The sequence below is a fragment of the Phalacrocorax carbo genome, chromosome 24, assembly GCF_963921805.1.
Source record: "Phalacrocorax carbo chromosome 24, bPhaCar2.1, whole genome shotgun sequence".
In the NCBI taxonomy this organism is placed as follows: Eukaryota; Metazoa; Chordata; class Aves; order Suliformes; family Phalacrocoracidae; genus Phalacrocorax; species Phalacrocorax carbo.
This window is the reverse complement of record NC_087536.1, coordinates 1,133,436-1,147,421: the sequence shown is the minus strand read 5'-3', so window position 1 is coordinate 1,147,421 and position 13,986 is coordinate 1,133,436. Positions and strand designations below refer to the sequence as shown.

The following is a 13,986-nucleotide window of genomic DNA, read 5'->3' as shown; positions in this document are numbered from 1 at the left end:
AGTGATGTATATGTATGGAGTTTTTTTTTTAAAGACTGCCAACATGAGAATTTCTGTCTTCTGTAGCTGAAACTAACAGGGAGTTGAATTCCAGTGGAGAAATAAAAGTTGTGTCTTCGTTGATATAATCTGTTTGAAGAGTATTTTCTTCAGGGGGAGCTTAAAATCGTGGTAGTTTTTGAGGATTTTTTTTTGTTTTTCCTAACAGAAAACTTTATGACTGTGGATTTTCCCTGCATTTGTTTTAAAGACCCTGTAGAAGATACTGCGTTTGTATGCACTTACTATTTAAAAGGTTTTCGAATTCAACCAAGCTGAGTTTTCTTTCTTTGATTCTGTCAGTATAGGTTTGGGTTTTTTTTTCTTCCTGGTATAGCCAAATCTGTCAACTTCCTCAATATAATGGACTTTCTTATTGTGCTCTGAAGTGGCTTTGGTTGAAAACTAAATGGGTGAAACTTTCCGCATCTTCAGTATGGATTCCTCCAGAAGTGGCTGTTAAACTGCTGCAATGACCTAATCTGAACTGCAGCAGTTAACCTCTTCTGATCCTTGTTTGTACCAGAAGTCAGCTGACTGTGCCCTCCTGAGCTATTCTAGTTCCTAGCAGGTTACAAACCACTGTCCTGTGCAAGGTGATTTTTGGAAGATCTTGTTTGGCTGTAGCTGTTCCCATCAGTGTCTTTGTGTGAACCACATAAGAAAAATAGTAAGAAAACTCAAGCCCGAAAAGATTCTGTGGGGCCATTTTTTCAATAGATTTATTTCACTTTTGAGCACTTCTTTACGCATTTATCCTTACAAGAGAAAATGCAGATGGCTGTGCAGAACGGTTTTTCTTCCATTGAAGATGATGGTTCATGCATTGCTGGAAAAATTTATTTGTATCAAGTGTTCTTATTTATGAAGCCTTAGCGGTCATGAAATGCTCTGACAGCAGTTACAGCATGTTTTATTTTACTTAAAAGCTGCAGTAAGAAAATATTGACAGTCGGGATCAGTAGAGAGAGATGCATCATGATGCGGTATAAGGCAGGAATAAAATAAATCATTTAAAATGAAAGCTATTTGCCGTGTTCTCTAGCCATTCCCAGGGGTGAAGTGCATTAAGACATTGTGCTAACTCCCTGGTACTGCACGTAATACTTCTACCAGTACCGGGGAGCATGTTTTCTTTATGGCTAAATATTTTTAGTTATTATGAGCCATCTTATGACAATGATTATTTGAAGGCAAAAAAGAAATCTGATGCTATTTGGCCATTTACAGGTTATGGGAAGGAAACGTCTGCTATTTGAACGTTCTTCTATTACTGATTAATCTAAATGTGGATTTCTTGCCATGGTAATTTGGCTATGAAAGGAGTAGAACTACCTCCTTGGGAAAGGGAATTGGGGTGTTGAAACATTGCTGGCACTTGGTGGGGAAAGGAAATAGGAGGGAGAACTAGTCTTCTAGTTAAGAAGTCTCCTGCTCTAGTTTTATTCCTCTCACTCAGCATTAATCCTTGCAAATTCTGTTGCCAAACATAGCAATAAAACCGTGTGTGGCATCAGAAATACAGCGCGCCTAGCGATGCAAGACACGTGTCCCATGGCTTTCTAATGCAGTGTGCTCTCAGAGGTTTGATCAACTTATTTCTTGGTACTGAATGTTGTCATCTGTCTAGTAAATAGTGAATCATCGTTCGCCTTAAGTCTGCAGCGAGCTGTGACTCTCCTTGGCTGTGCCGTGGCCCTAGGGTAGAGTTGTGCCGGCTGGGCTGTGAAAACACTGGGTTGGTTTTGGGAAGGACGAGCTGGCCGCTGAGGTCCCGGCCAGGCTGTTGTGAGGGAGTCCCAAAGCGCACGTTTTGGTTGTCTCCATCCTGCGCAGTGGTAACGTATTGAAATACTTCTTGTTCCTATCCGACAGCTCCATTTTGTCATTTGCAGAGGAATGGCTGTGCTGGAGGTAATAGTAAAACTAGTCTTTTAATGGGTTTATAATTTAGAAATTCAGTGATCTAAATCTCCTTGTGTCTCAGTGTTCAGGCTGGAAGATGAAAGTGCTGGTTGGGGGGGGGAATGCACTTAGCATCCAAGTGTCTAGTCTTAAATATTATTTTTTTTTAAATTTAAAAAAAACCTGCTTCAGGAGAGAATGAACTGTCCTATTCTGATGAAAGGAAATTTCTTCTCACCACATTCAGGCAGTCAGGATATTTTATTCTTTCCCCAAAACCTATGTTACTAACCACCTAATCAAACTGATGCGTATTGGTATGAGTGTGTCACGTGCACTTTAGAATGATGGTGTAGCTGGATTTTAGGTTGTGTATGGTAAAAGACCGATAAATCTTTCTCCTCTGAATGAGTGATGTTTTGATCTTGTACTTGTGTCAACAAAGTTCCTGGGAAAACAAGCTCCGTCTGATAGTTTGTGTTTTTTAGGAGCGGAAAGGAGCAGATTAGTCCAGTTGTAATTGTATTAGAGGAGCTGTAAGGAGCAGCACGCTACTTGTGAGTATTTTTTTGAACTTTCAGGCTCTGCGTGGAATGAAAGGAATAACTGAACTTGCTGATGTGTGTTTGGATTTAAGCAGCATTTGCTTGTTATCTCCTTTGTGATAAAAGGGACTGGTTTAGTTCTGCACCCGTTTCCTTTGCACTTGCTTTAGATTAAAATTGCTTGAAGTATGGGCTCAAATTAGTATAAGTGGTGATGGAGAGATTGACTCACCATTATTTTGTTTTTGACTGTTGTGAAATGTAGTGACTCACCGAACAGATTTTGAATGGCTGCATGTCCCCCAAATTTGTTGTTGGAATTTATTTTTAAATCAAACTATTGCAGTGCCTGTGTCATTCGAACAGTTGGCTGAAGCATTTTGAGAGTGCGTGGTGGACAGCAATGCTGGTGTAGCAGGAAAGTGAGTAAAAAGCAACTTCAGGGGGGTTTTATGTGCTTATGTTCCTGGGCAGTAACCTTGTGTGTGGATGCTTTGAGCAGTTTGGCCTCTAAATGTGGCAACACATTTTAATTGGATTTACTTCTATTTTGCATGGCTGTGAAATGGCAGCCTAGGGCAATAAGGCCTATTTTAGTGGTGTGCTGGCTATTAGTACGCTTGTAAGACTGTAAAAGTTAAGAGAATAAAGCACAGTTTGGAAGCTTTAATAGGAAGGTGCCTTAAACACTTGTTCTACCAAGCGTGCTCTTAGCTGTGTTTATATGATGAGGCGGTTAATGCGCCGTTAGTGAATTTATCCCAGTCTTTCAGCACTCGGTATGTGGTTGACCTCGTGTTAGGAATGGGAAGGAAATGCTGGAAGTCTTTGGGTGCTGGAGTCTACCATTAAGTGTATCTTTTTTGAGTGCTCTTTCTTTTCTAGCACAGATGTGGTGATCTGAAGTTTTGCTTTTTTCCAGGCCTTGTTCCTTTTATCAGTTAACCTGTATTGTCTTGTATTTAAGCATGTAGCTAGTGTTTCTACTTTGTTGTGCTTTTAAGGGAAAAAGTGTGTATATGTTCTTACAAGTGTTCAAGGCCGTATAGAGCATGTCTTAAAAATGTGCTTGTGACTTCATGTCACAACTTTCACTTTTTATTTATAAGCTTGGAATGGAAAGAAAATGTGTCACTGCAAGTTAGTAACCTCTTCCTTATTTTGTGAGCTGAATAAAATGAAAGTGTCCCAGAGCTAATACCACTTAAAGGACTGTGCTGTGGTAAGGTTTGAATTTCCATGGAGTCTTTGAATCCCACTGGCAGGAAGATAAATTCATAAATTCTACAATTTCTACTCTGTTTGTTATTGTGCGGAGAATCCTGTATTCAGGCTTTTACCATACCTGACCAAAGAAAACCCATCCTTGTTTTTGCAGATGATGTACTCTAAAGCGCCAGCTGCTCCACAAGTTAGAGTAGCTTTTTTTTTTCCCCTTTTAAAATTTATTTTTGTACAAAATGAATTGTTTCTGAAAGTTGAGGTAGATGTTCCTGATGCAAGAAGCATTTGCTTGGTCCCATTTTAACAGATCAGAGTTTTTGACAAAAGCTTAAAGGGTACAGTTTCTTAGTAAGCATTTCATTGTATAAAGGCCAAACCAAAGGCATTATTGGGATTCAGACTGACAAGAAAGAAATTGTAGCTCCAGGTCTCTGTTCTGTAGGATCAGACTGCAAGACACAATTGCAATATTGTATATGAAAGGACACTGAGCGGTATGACAATGTGAACAATTTGTGTTCAGAAATAAAGAACAATAACAGTTATTGGTCATTTGCTGATCTTGGAGGTATGTATTTGCATGGGTACCACTTAACTCTGCGTGTGGAATTTTGGGAGCCTACCCTGAGCATAACAGTTATTAGCAACAGAATTTTATGGGGCTCTGTTCTGCTTTATTCAGACTGTTAGACACTTTTTGGTTACCTGTAGTTTATTTCAACTTACTAGTAGGTGCTTTTGAAACTGAAACAAAAAGATTTTATGGATGAGGGAGTGCCCTTTTTTTTTTTTTTTTTAAATACCCAAGTGTCGTGTTTTTGTTGTAGTAAGATAGTGTATCTATTTATTTGCTCTAGCCGGAAACTGAAAATTTCAGTGGATTTCAGAACATAGAAAATCTGGCTTGGTATAAATAATAATCTTTATTGCCTACTGGCCCTACAGCTTGAGTTTTCCTGGATTGCTAGTTACGTACTGAGGTCTGTAAACAGAGTTGGCTCTTACAAATCAGGCTTTCAAACAAGCTGACATTTTCAGTGTCTGTCTTGTTTGCAAATGTCAGAAGAAGCAAAGGATGGAAGCCTGAGCTCTTTCGGAGATGATGCGCGATCCTTCTCGTAAAACCATACATCTAAAAAGCCCCTTCTGCAGAAGGGGAAGAACTCCTGTAATCTTGAGCCCTAGGTACTTGTAAACATCTATTGCTAATGAGTCCTCCTCTTCTTTGCGAGGGATCAAACACATCTAATGCCTTTCATGAAGATGCCTAATAAGGCACAATCGAATCAAGCAAAGCTGTCCATTAAGCCTTCTATTAAGTTTCTTAGTATAAATGAGCCTAACCCAAAGTATTAGCTGAGCTCTCCTCCTTGGCTGTGAGGTTTCGGTAAAGATTTTGTGATCAGCATTAGCCCAGTCTTTAATCTTGTGTAGGTGCCCTGTTCCTTGCTTTCTAAACCTGCTGCATATAGACCGCAGAGCAGTGCGCCCAAGTGTATGAAGATCCACGTCTAATTACTGTTTTTGTTCCGGAGGCTGTTGTGACAGACAGTGTTTTGTTGAATGGCAGGTAATAGATTTATCATGGAGACAGCACAGCATGTGGGTACCTTCAAAGGAGGCTCTATCTGTATTGGTCTTTTCTACTCTTAATTATTCAAATGGAAAATTTTGTTTGAGGGCAAAATGGATGCCTAAATGATATTACTCCAAATAGTAGTAGCAAAGAGTTCTCACATTTTAAGCGATGCTAATTAAGTAAGAATAATGGTGATTTTTTTTTAAAGTAGTGCTACACAGATGTCCGCAAGAGAGTCCTGAAGGTGAAGGAACCAGTAAGGTATAATATTGAAACCCCAGTATATTGGCTAAAAAAGGGTTGTTCTACTGGCAAAAATCACAAAAGAAAGTATTCTACTAAATGTTGCCAAAATACTTCTCTGTAAAAGGCGTGTCTTGCTGAAAAGAAAAAGCTTTCCTTCAACAAACTATAGTTGGCATAAATATTATTGTAAGTAATGTGAACTCTGCCAAAGTATAATAATTTTTGTGCTTTTCCTGAGCAATCAGTTCAGTATTAAGTGGACAGTTCCATTTCTGTCACTTCAGTTGGAGAAGAATTCACTTAGCCTTCTTTAACAGTTAGGTTGCTTGTAGGTATATTTAATGCATTAATATGTATTTAATGCATTCTTCATTAACCACTTACGCATGGAGAAAAACTTTCAAAGCTATTGGGCTAAATTACGTCTTGCAACTCTGTGCGGTAACGTGTTATATGACGTACAGGTTAGATGTCAGCTGGGTTCCAACAGGTCCTAGTTACCTCCTGTCTCTGCTGATTCTCCCTGTGGTCTGAACCAGTGGCGTCACGTTAACGTCTGGAGCTGCGAGCGAGATGTACAAGTGCACATTTATAAGGAAGTAGATGGTGATCGCTGTGCATGTAAACACTTTCACCTAAGACTGCCTGAAACTTGAGTACGGGAAGCTAACCAGCAAGTCTTGTTAAACACAAGCCTGTCTCTATAAACACTTCCAGGCTCGTTGTGAAATGAATAAATTAGTAATTGGTTGGCTTAAAGTGTGGGAATCAAGCACAGGGTTTCATACAGTTGTTTAGTATGTGGGCAGAGAGTAAACGCTGATTTAACTTAAAAATCATTAATAGCAATAATGACTTAATTTTTCCCTATATCTATGGGAAACCAAGCTATGCTTAGTGACCCAAACTCACAGGACAAACAGTTTGTCAGCCGTTATGGGTGGCGGTAATAATAGCATCTGTTATTGTCAATATAATTAATAATAGCATCTATTACTGCTCTATGGCACAGACAGATAATCTGCTTGTGCCCTACCTTTTGCCAGTTGCAGCAGAAAGAAATTTTCTTGCCGTTTCAGAGGTTGGCTCCACGTAAGGTCTCAGGGGCTCTAAAACCCAGGACAGTGACAACTTACTCCTGAGAAGGTATTTGAGCAGATGTGTCAGGGTTGTGCTTGCAGCAGCCTAAAGCCAGAAGATACTTGGCCTGCAGAGCTGAGGGTGCTGTGTAACGCAGCAAAGGCTGCCTGCACAAAAGCACGCAAAGAATCATGCTGTCTCTCCCCCTCAGTGCTTGGAAGCATTGAAACATTTCCTCTGCAAGTGGTATGAATTTGCTGATTATTCCCAGGAAAGATTTCGTGAAATAATCTTGAAGGAGTGAAAGGTCACTGAGCAAGGAGGGCATAACTCTCCCAACTGGATAATTAAAAAGAAAATTAAAAAGTGTGCTAAGTTTGAGATTGACTTTTGGCCATGCTTTGAAGATTAAAAGGGCTTTTTTAATTTCAGATGAAGGAGGTTGGGATTGGTAGGAGGAAGTGTTGCGGCTGCTGGAGCAGTTGGGAAGTACTGCGAAGCCACATTTGCCGTTTGTTTTCTGAACCGTGAACGAGGTAGCAGGATTACTGAACAGAAGTATGGCTACCTGCTCTTTTCCCCCCTATTTCAAAACATTTAGTCTTGCAGCTGGAGTTTTTAACCTGGCTGCTCACTATTTAGTGCAGGTATATTTTCAGGCATCTGAGCAAATGATGTGTTGAGTTCAAAACCGTATGAATGTTTTTTGTGTAAACATGGTTTGCCTTTAGTTGAAGCTGCCGTTATTCTCACTTTCTAAAGGACACAACTTTCCGTGTTCTTTGCACAGCCTGTAGCAAGATCTGTCTGCTGGTTTTAGAAGAGGGGAAAAAAAATAAACAGACAGGCAAAGTACAGAGATTTAGCCCACACTTTTCAAACTGTGGTCACAAAAATAAGATAGAGATAGATAGATAGATAGAGATGAAATATGGGTGTGATAACTAAATGGTAACAGCAAAATAATGCCAAAGTAATACCAAAAAATGACAAAACTGCAACTTTAGCAGATAACGCCAACAGATGTTTCAAGTCTAGACTTAGTATATGAATTTGCATATCCACTCTGTTTGTGATCTGCCACATTGAATAGGTTGGAGCTGTTGGGATGATCGTGGTTTTTTCCCTCGTGGCTAGAACCTGTGAGCACACCTAGGGCGCGCCTCTGTGGTCTGGTGTTGGAGAAGCGACAAGAGTGAAGTTGGAGAAGTGAAGTCTAGCTGTTGAAATCCAGCTTGCAGCTTATTAGGTGTAGGTTTATTAGATACTCGGATTTATTAGGTCAGCTGTGTGTTGTTCCCTTGGCTGAGTTGTTGCATACTTGAGTTTGGGCCATACACTCTCTTCTAAGCCTAGGCTAAAGTAGACAGCGTTTCCCCCGGCATCTGGGAATACGTGAAGGTGACGGTGCTCTAAGGATTACAACCTCGTGTGGTGCTACGTTGACCAATAAACAGGTTTTGCTTTTGTCAGTTCTTAGAAGAAAAATGGCTTGAGCTTTTGCCTTTAATTACAAGCATACCTGGAGGTCTAGTAAAGACATAGGTGTCTGACTGAGTTTATGGACACGGTGAATACAATGGCAGGTCACAAAAAGCACATTCCTTCTCCATTAATTTTTGAAGCGCTTTGATCTGTGCCTGTGGAGTATATGGCTGTGGCTTCCCTACTCTTTTATTGTTGTTTTTCCTTTAAAATTATTTTTCTCGCCCAGAAATCAGCCAGAGGTATTCTTAAAGGCATTTCTGGCTTGTAATTAATTCTTTACACAGAACCATCATTGGTCTGCTTTGGTGTATATCTCAGACCCTGGATTTTTCTTACAAGTGTTTAAAAATACACAGTTGCAGGGAAAGTTCTAAGAAATGCTGTAATACAAGCTGCAGCTGAATTCAGGATTTAAGAAGGAAAGAAGTTGGGCACAAAGCATTTCATTCTTTACCTGGAAAAGGGGTATTCACTTAAGGTGGACTGCCTCTGGGCGTCCCTTCTGTTGGATGAGAGGGGTGTGCATTTGAGTGGGTTGAGTCAGGTACTTATAAGTGGTACCCAGGACCATGTGTTGCTCCTTGAGGTAAATGGTAAGCTTTGAAAGCAGTTTCAGTAATTCTTTGTGTATATTTGATACAGCATTAGGGAAAAGAACAGTGGATGTTTTCATATAAAAGCATACCTTCTGGTAAGTGTTTTTTCAAGGGATTTATAATTCCATGCATTTATAAATGTCTCTGTAAGATCAAACTTAATGGCTTAGTCTTTCTGCTATTCCAAGCTGTGGGTGGAAGCGGATCTATTTATTCTACTTATATGTGATGCTATTTTCTTGTGTTTGCTGTATTATGTTAAGTGTGTTCTGGAAGACATTCATGGGAGTCTGCCATACAAATTAAATCTCTTCACTGATGTAAAAGATTATGTATTACATATGATATATATATATTACATCATATTTGTTATGACTTGGGTAGGAAGAACATTTAAATTAGGAGAATGCTACAAAACTGTAGTTGGAGGACTCACTTAGCCGTCATAAACAAGGCATCCTACACCTAACCCTCCTGATGAAACAGGATGTCCTATGTTGTTGCAAAGATGATGTGCCTTTTTCTGACAGTGTTGCTCTGAGAAGGGTGCCTTGCCCCAGCTGAGTACTTGTGAGGCATCTGCTGTGCTGGAGCTGGCTTTTTTTTTCCTTTTAGATAAGTTGTAGAACAGAGCTCTTAACAGTTTTTCGGTGACTGCATCAAACTTTCCTTTTTATGTTTTGTTTTTCTTGTTATTACCTGGCAATATATGAAGGTTCAAGGGAGGTGTTTACTTACCAGGTGGTTGCGGTCACTGGGTCATATTATTATCAGTTTTGATCATGTGAGATAACCGTTGTGTGCCATCCCTATACACAGGACATGGTTTTCAGTACGGTGGAAATAGGTGACTTCAAAGAAGAATTTTGTCGTGACTCTGAGAGCTGTAAAACTAGGGAGGACGGCCTCAGAATAAATATTCAGACTCAGACCGTTGCCTGTAAATTGTCAGTCGGTTTACCAATGTGTGTCTAACAGCAAATGTTTGCAATTTGACTAGGGCACCTTTAAGGGTTTGTTTCATCCTTACACTGAAGACTTTATGTCTGAGAAGGCACCCAAAAATTGCATTTTCTCATAATAATCAGGAGTGAACTCCTCCTAGAAGTAACATTTGCAAGCAAGAGAAATGCGCCCATCAGTTTAAATTTCAGATATTAAGCAGCTAATAAAAATGATGACTAGCTATGTAGGATCATCATGACAATGCTTCCTGCGTGGAAAGAGCAAGATGAATTGTCTGCTGTGATTTTGCTTCCATCAATAAAGTGCAGCAATGCGTAGAGCTTCTCAGCTGCTTACTCCCGCCTGTCTTTCACAGTATTATGGAGCTTGAAGAGGCACTGTAAAATATTCCACTGTCTTGAAAGAGCAGTCACAAGAGTTGAGATGAATTAACATTCATCTCAAGTGTGCCAGTGATTAAGTACCTATTCACTGCAAGGAATTTTAACCAAACAACCTGCGATTAGATCTGTCCAGACTGTCGATCATGGAAGCTGGGTTTTAAGTGGAGGCATCCAGATTATTAGGTGGTTTATTTGAACTAAATTATTGAGGGTAAATACTAAGTGATCAGAAATAAATCTTTTGAATGACAAAATTCTCCACTCACCAGTGATGAACTTGGGAGTGATTAGTGATTAGTCTTAATTGTAAGGTAAATAGACAAGTCTTGTTTAATTGGCTACCTAAGTAATTTTACTTGCATTGAACTCAGTTATACTGTGAACGTTGATGTTGAGGACAAGCAGCATTTGAGTCCCTGGCATTTCTAATGGAACTATTCAAAAAAATAACTCTGGACATTGGAATAAAAAAAGCAAATGGCTTATTTCTTTCAAAACTTTGTTTTTCCCTTGCCATTGATTGCTTAGTCCTGTAGCTCCCTGTGAGTACCTGTACCTCCCTCTGAGTACATCAAGATTCAAGGCATCTAATTTCCAACATAATCCTCAAAATATTGTAGATGAGTAACCTTACAGGCAGTCTGTGGACCTGATGTACAGGATGGTCTTAAAACTGAAGATATGGTGATGCTTGCATAAGGGCCGTAAGCTTTCTCCACATGGAAATTAGAAGATGTTTCTGTTTGTGAAACATTTGGAATTCAGAAGTAAAGAGCAAAGGAAAGAATCTAACAATTGGAAAAGGAACAAGTGGAGGAGGAAACTTTTCAACATCTCTATGCAGTGGAGATTAAGTGCTGGAACATAATGTGGTTTTATATACGCACACGTTGCATAAAATAATCAGTGGAGATAATTGGCTTTCTTCCGTGCATTCTTAGTAAGTGATGAATAAAGAGCACTGCACGTAATAAGTGTCAGCTTTCAATTAAGTACACCCTGTTTGGTAGTTGGTTCTTTGATGCAAGAACAAGCATATGCCGATTTCTGATCTGATGATGATGCGCGGCTTTCAGGTCTTGACAATTAAGCAAGCTTCGGGGCTGTATGACAAACTTCTAAACTTGCATAACGCTGACTTCGCTCGTTAAGCGAAGGGAGCTAGATGGCGCCATCGGCCTGTCTTTTGCCGCCGCAAATTTGGGTTCAAAAGGTGCGGTTCAGGTAAAGTGTGCTGCTCGTTATTCTGCCCTCGAGTGCTGTGCTCTTGGCCGGCTCTCTGCTGCGTGCAGGTGGCAGAGACGCTGTGTATAAATGTGGGCAGCGCCTGGTAGTTGGGTGCTACTTTCTGGTGGCTTATTTTAGTTACCACTTACAGTATTGGCTGTAGAAGAAGTGATGGTGTTCCATTAATAGTGCGAGCGCGTGATGGAGAGGCAGTTTCTTCCCTCGTGGGGTAAGGGGATGGTGTGCAGACTCGATGGTGAGCAATAACTTGAGGCAGGAGCTGTGATGCGATGAATTATGAAGTGACGTTTAGAAGTGTAAGGGCAGCCTTGAGACAGTGCTGTCCTGAAGAAAGAGAAGTGGGTCAGGAAGAGAAGGAGATTGATGCGGAAGGACTGCACGTTAATTAATTTTTGTTGTTTCAAGTCCCTCCTGCATGCCTTTCCATCTCACTTTGCTCTGCGCGCTTAACAGCACTGTTCCGCAGCATTTTCCATTAGGAACGTGAATGGGCCCAGCACAAGTTATATTGTGTGTTTTCAGGTCTTGGTGAGGTTATGGATTGCTAAACCTTATCTTACGGGACAGAGCTTTGAGATCCAGGACCTCTTGAAAACTGGCTAATTGCTAATAAAAATGCAAGTTGCACAACAGAGGCTTGTAGAAATGCTAAAGTGGTGAAGAAAATCCCAGTCCTGATTCCAGCCATTGGAGTCGGGCATGTAAGTATTTCTGCAACTTGAATTTTGAGGGCCCCGGCTGGCTTTTCTCCCGTAGCGTTGCAAGTTATGTAAAACACTTGAACCTCCTTGTCCCGGTTGATCTGTACACACGCTGCTGTTACTCAGAGAGACTCTCTGTTCGCTTACTTTTTGTAACTATGGCAGAGGCGTGTAGTAACAGTTTATGACCATGTGGTGTCTTCCCGCATTTCAGCCGTTGTGTAACGAGCAGAGATTGTGATTGGGCGCAGTACAGTTATACAATGTAGTGAGCCCGACCAGATTATAAAAATCCTCCTTCGGGATGTCTGCATCCTTTCAGGCTGCGGCTTGTGACTCAGGCTGTTGCACTGAGCACAGGCTGGAAGAAAGGTGGAGGAGGACTTGGCTGAGACAGTCTCTAGAAGTTGGTACAGGTTTCTGGAGGTAAGAGCCTCTGAATTCAGATGTTAATGGTGGTGATTACAAAAAATCCATCTGCTTTAGCGTGGGTGTTATTAAGTGAGAAAACTTAAACCTGACAAACTCAGGCTTTTAGTAACTAAATCTTTAACTACCTTAAATTAAAGGTAGTTAAATTAAATTAACTACCTTTAGATTAAAGATTTGAGGACTTAATTTTTTATTTAAAAATTGTTATCACTGTAAAGGGAGACTCAGAAGTATTTACCATCTTTCCTGTTTACCTATAAACTTTGGCTTCTTTTTAGTTTTTAAAATGGGAGAAATTTATATGAGATTTATGTAGTAAAAAGAGATTTTTAAGAATGCTGCATCTTTGTTAGTTCTTGAAAGTTTCTTGGACTAAGTTATGTTAAATGGAAGGGAAATATTTATTTCAAGACAAGCCTCCATAGATCAACTCACTATAAACTTTTTCAAGTGTGTAATCAGTTACTGGTTTTATATTGCTTACTGGACTAAAATTGTTCTCTTTCAGCAAGGAGTGAGCTTCTGTTTCAAAAGTAGGCGTAGGAGTGCCCAAACCTTTGGAAAGGACCTTCGTATTCAGAGTTGAAAAAATTGGCAGATTACCCTCATTTGCTTAATAAATGGAATTTTTCTTAGATGAGTCTCTAACTTCACCTTTGTTTTAATGTGATTAAGGTCTTGGAAAGAAAAGTAGCTTTCATCAAAGTGCCAAGTAGAAGTACAAAGAAAGCTGAGAAAAGAACCAGTGTGTGCTCAGGTTGCTTTCTGAGTGCCTTGAAGGAGCTTAATGAACTGTGTATTAACATCCATAATAATGTGGAGGTATCTGAATTCTTTGATTATTAATGCTCCACAGGGAGACTGTAAGGACTGTGTACTATTATAAATCAAGTTAATGTGTACCATAAACAGCAAGGGAGGTGTACTGAGCTGCAAGTAAGGCTATAAAGTAGTGATGTGTTTTATAAAGAACAGTGATACGCTATTTCATTTTTATTTACTGCGAGCATCGTTGCTATCTAAAGAATGCTGCAGGTGTCATTTGATTTCAGTTGCTTGATGTCAAGCTGTAAAATTGTTATCTCCTAGATTTTGCCTGCATGTCTTTGAAACATAATCTTATGGCTTCTTCTGCATACTTCTTTCTTGATCTCCATTAGAACTCTGTTAACACAGACCATGTAGACACGTTGATGGGATCTCCTATGGAGGGGGTGCACACGCTGCGCGGACATCTGGCAAAACTGTTGCTATTGGAACAATAAGATGAGAGAGTAATGGGGTGAAAGATGAGCAAGGAATGGCTTGACCAGTAACGTTTTTGACCAAACGTGCCTTCAGGTTGACAGATCCGTATTAGAAATACTTGTATTTCAGATATTTTTGTTTAGAATCACAGCCTAAATAAGCTCTCTTTAATAATTTGAGTAACCAAACATGTAGTTTTTGAAAGCTGTGAGATCCTTTGTTAAACATCTCATTCAGTTGGATTGAAGTCCTCCTCTCAACAAGCTCATTCATACAGGAAGTTAATGAGATTTAGTTAATGTGCTT

The 13,986-nt window shown here is 39.9% G+C and overlaps 1 protein-coding gene across 3 annotated transcripts in view; it reads left to right on the top strand.

Moving 5' to 3' along the window:
* SLC23A2 (solute carrier family 23 member 2) overlaps positions 1-13,986 on the top strand; it is a 58,141-nt gene that overhangs the window by 2,694 nt on the left and 41,461 nt on the right. Inside the window, exon 1 of one of the 3 annotated variants that reach the window (XM_064472863.1) lies at positions 12,336-12,426. The exons of the other annotated variants lie outside the window; for them this stretch is intronic. The gene's annotated coding sequence lies outside the window, so the exon portion shown is untranslated. Of the gene's footprint in view, positions 1-12,335; positions 12,427-13,986 lie in introns of those variants that run through there. 3 annotated transcript variants of the gene reach the window in all.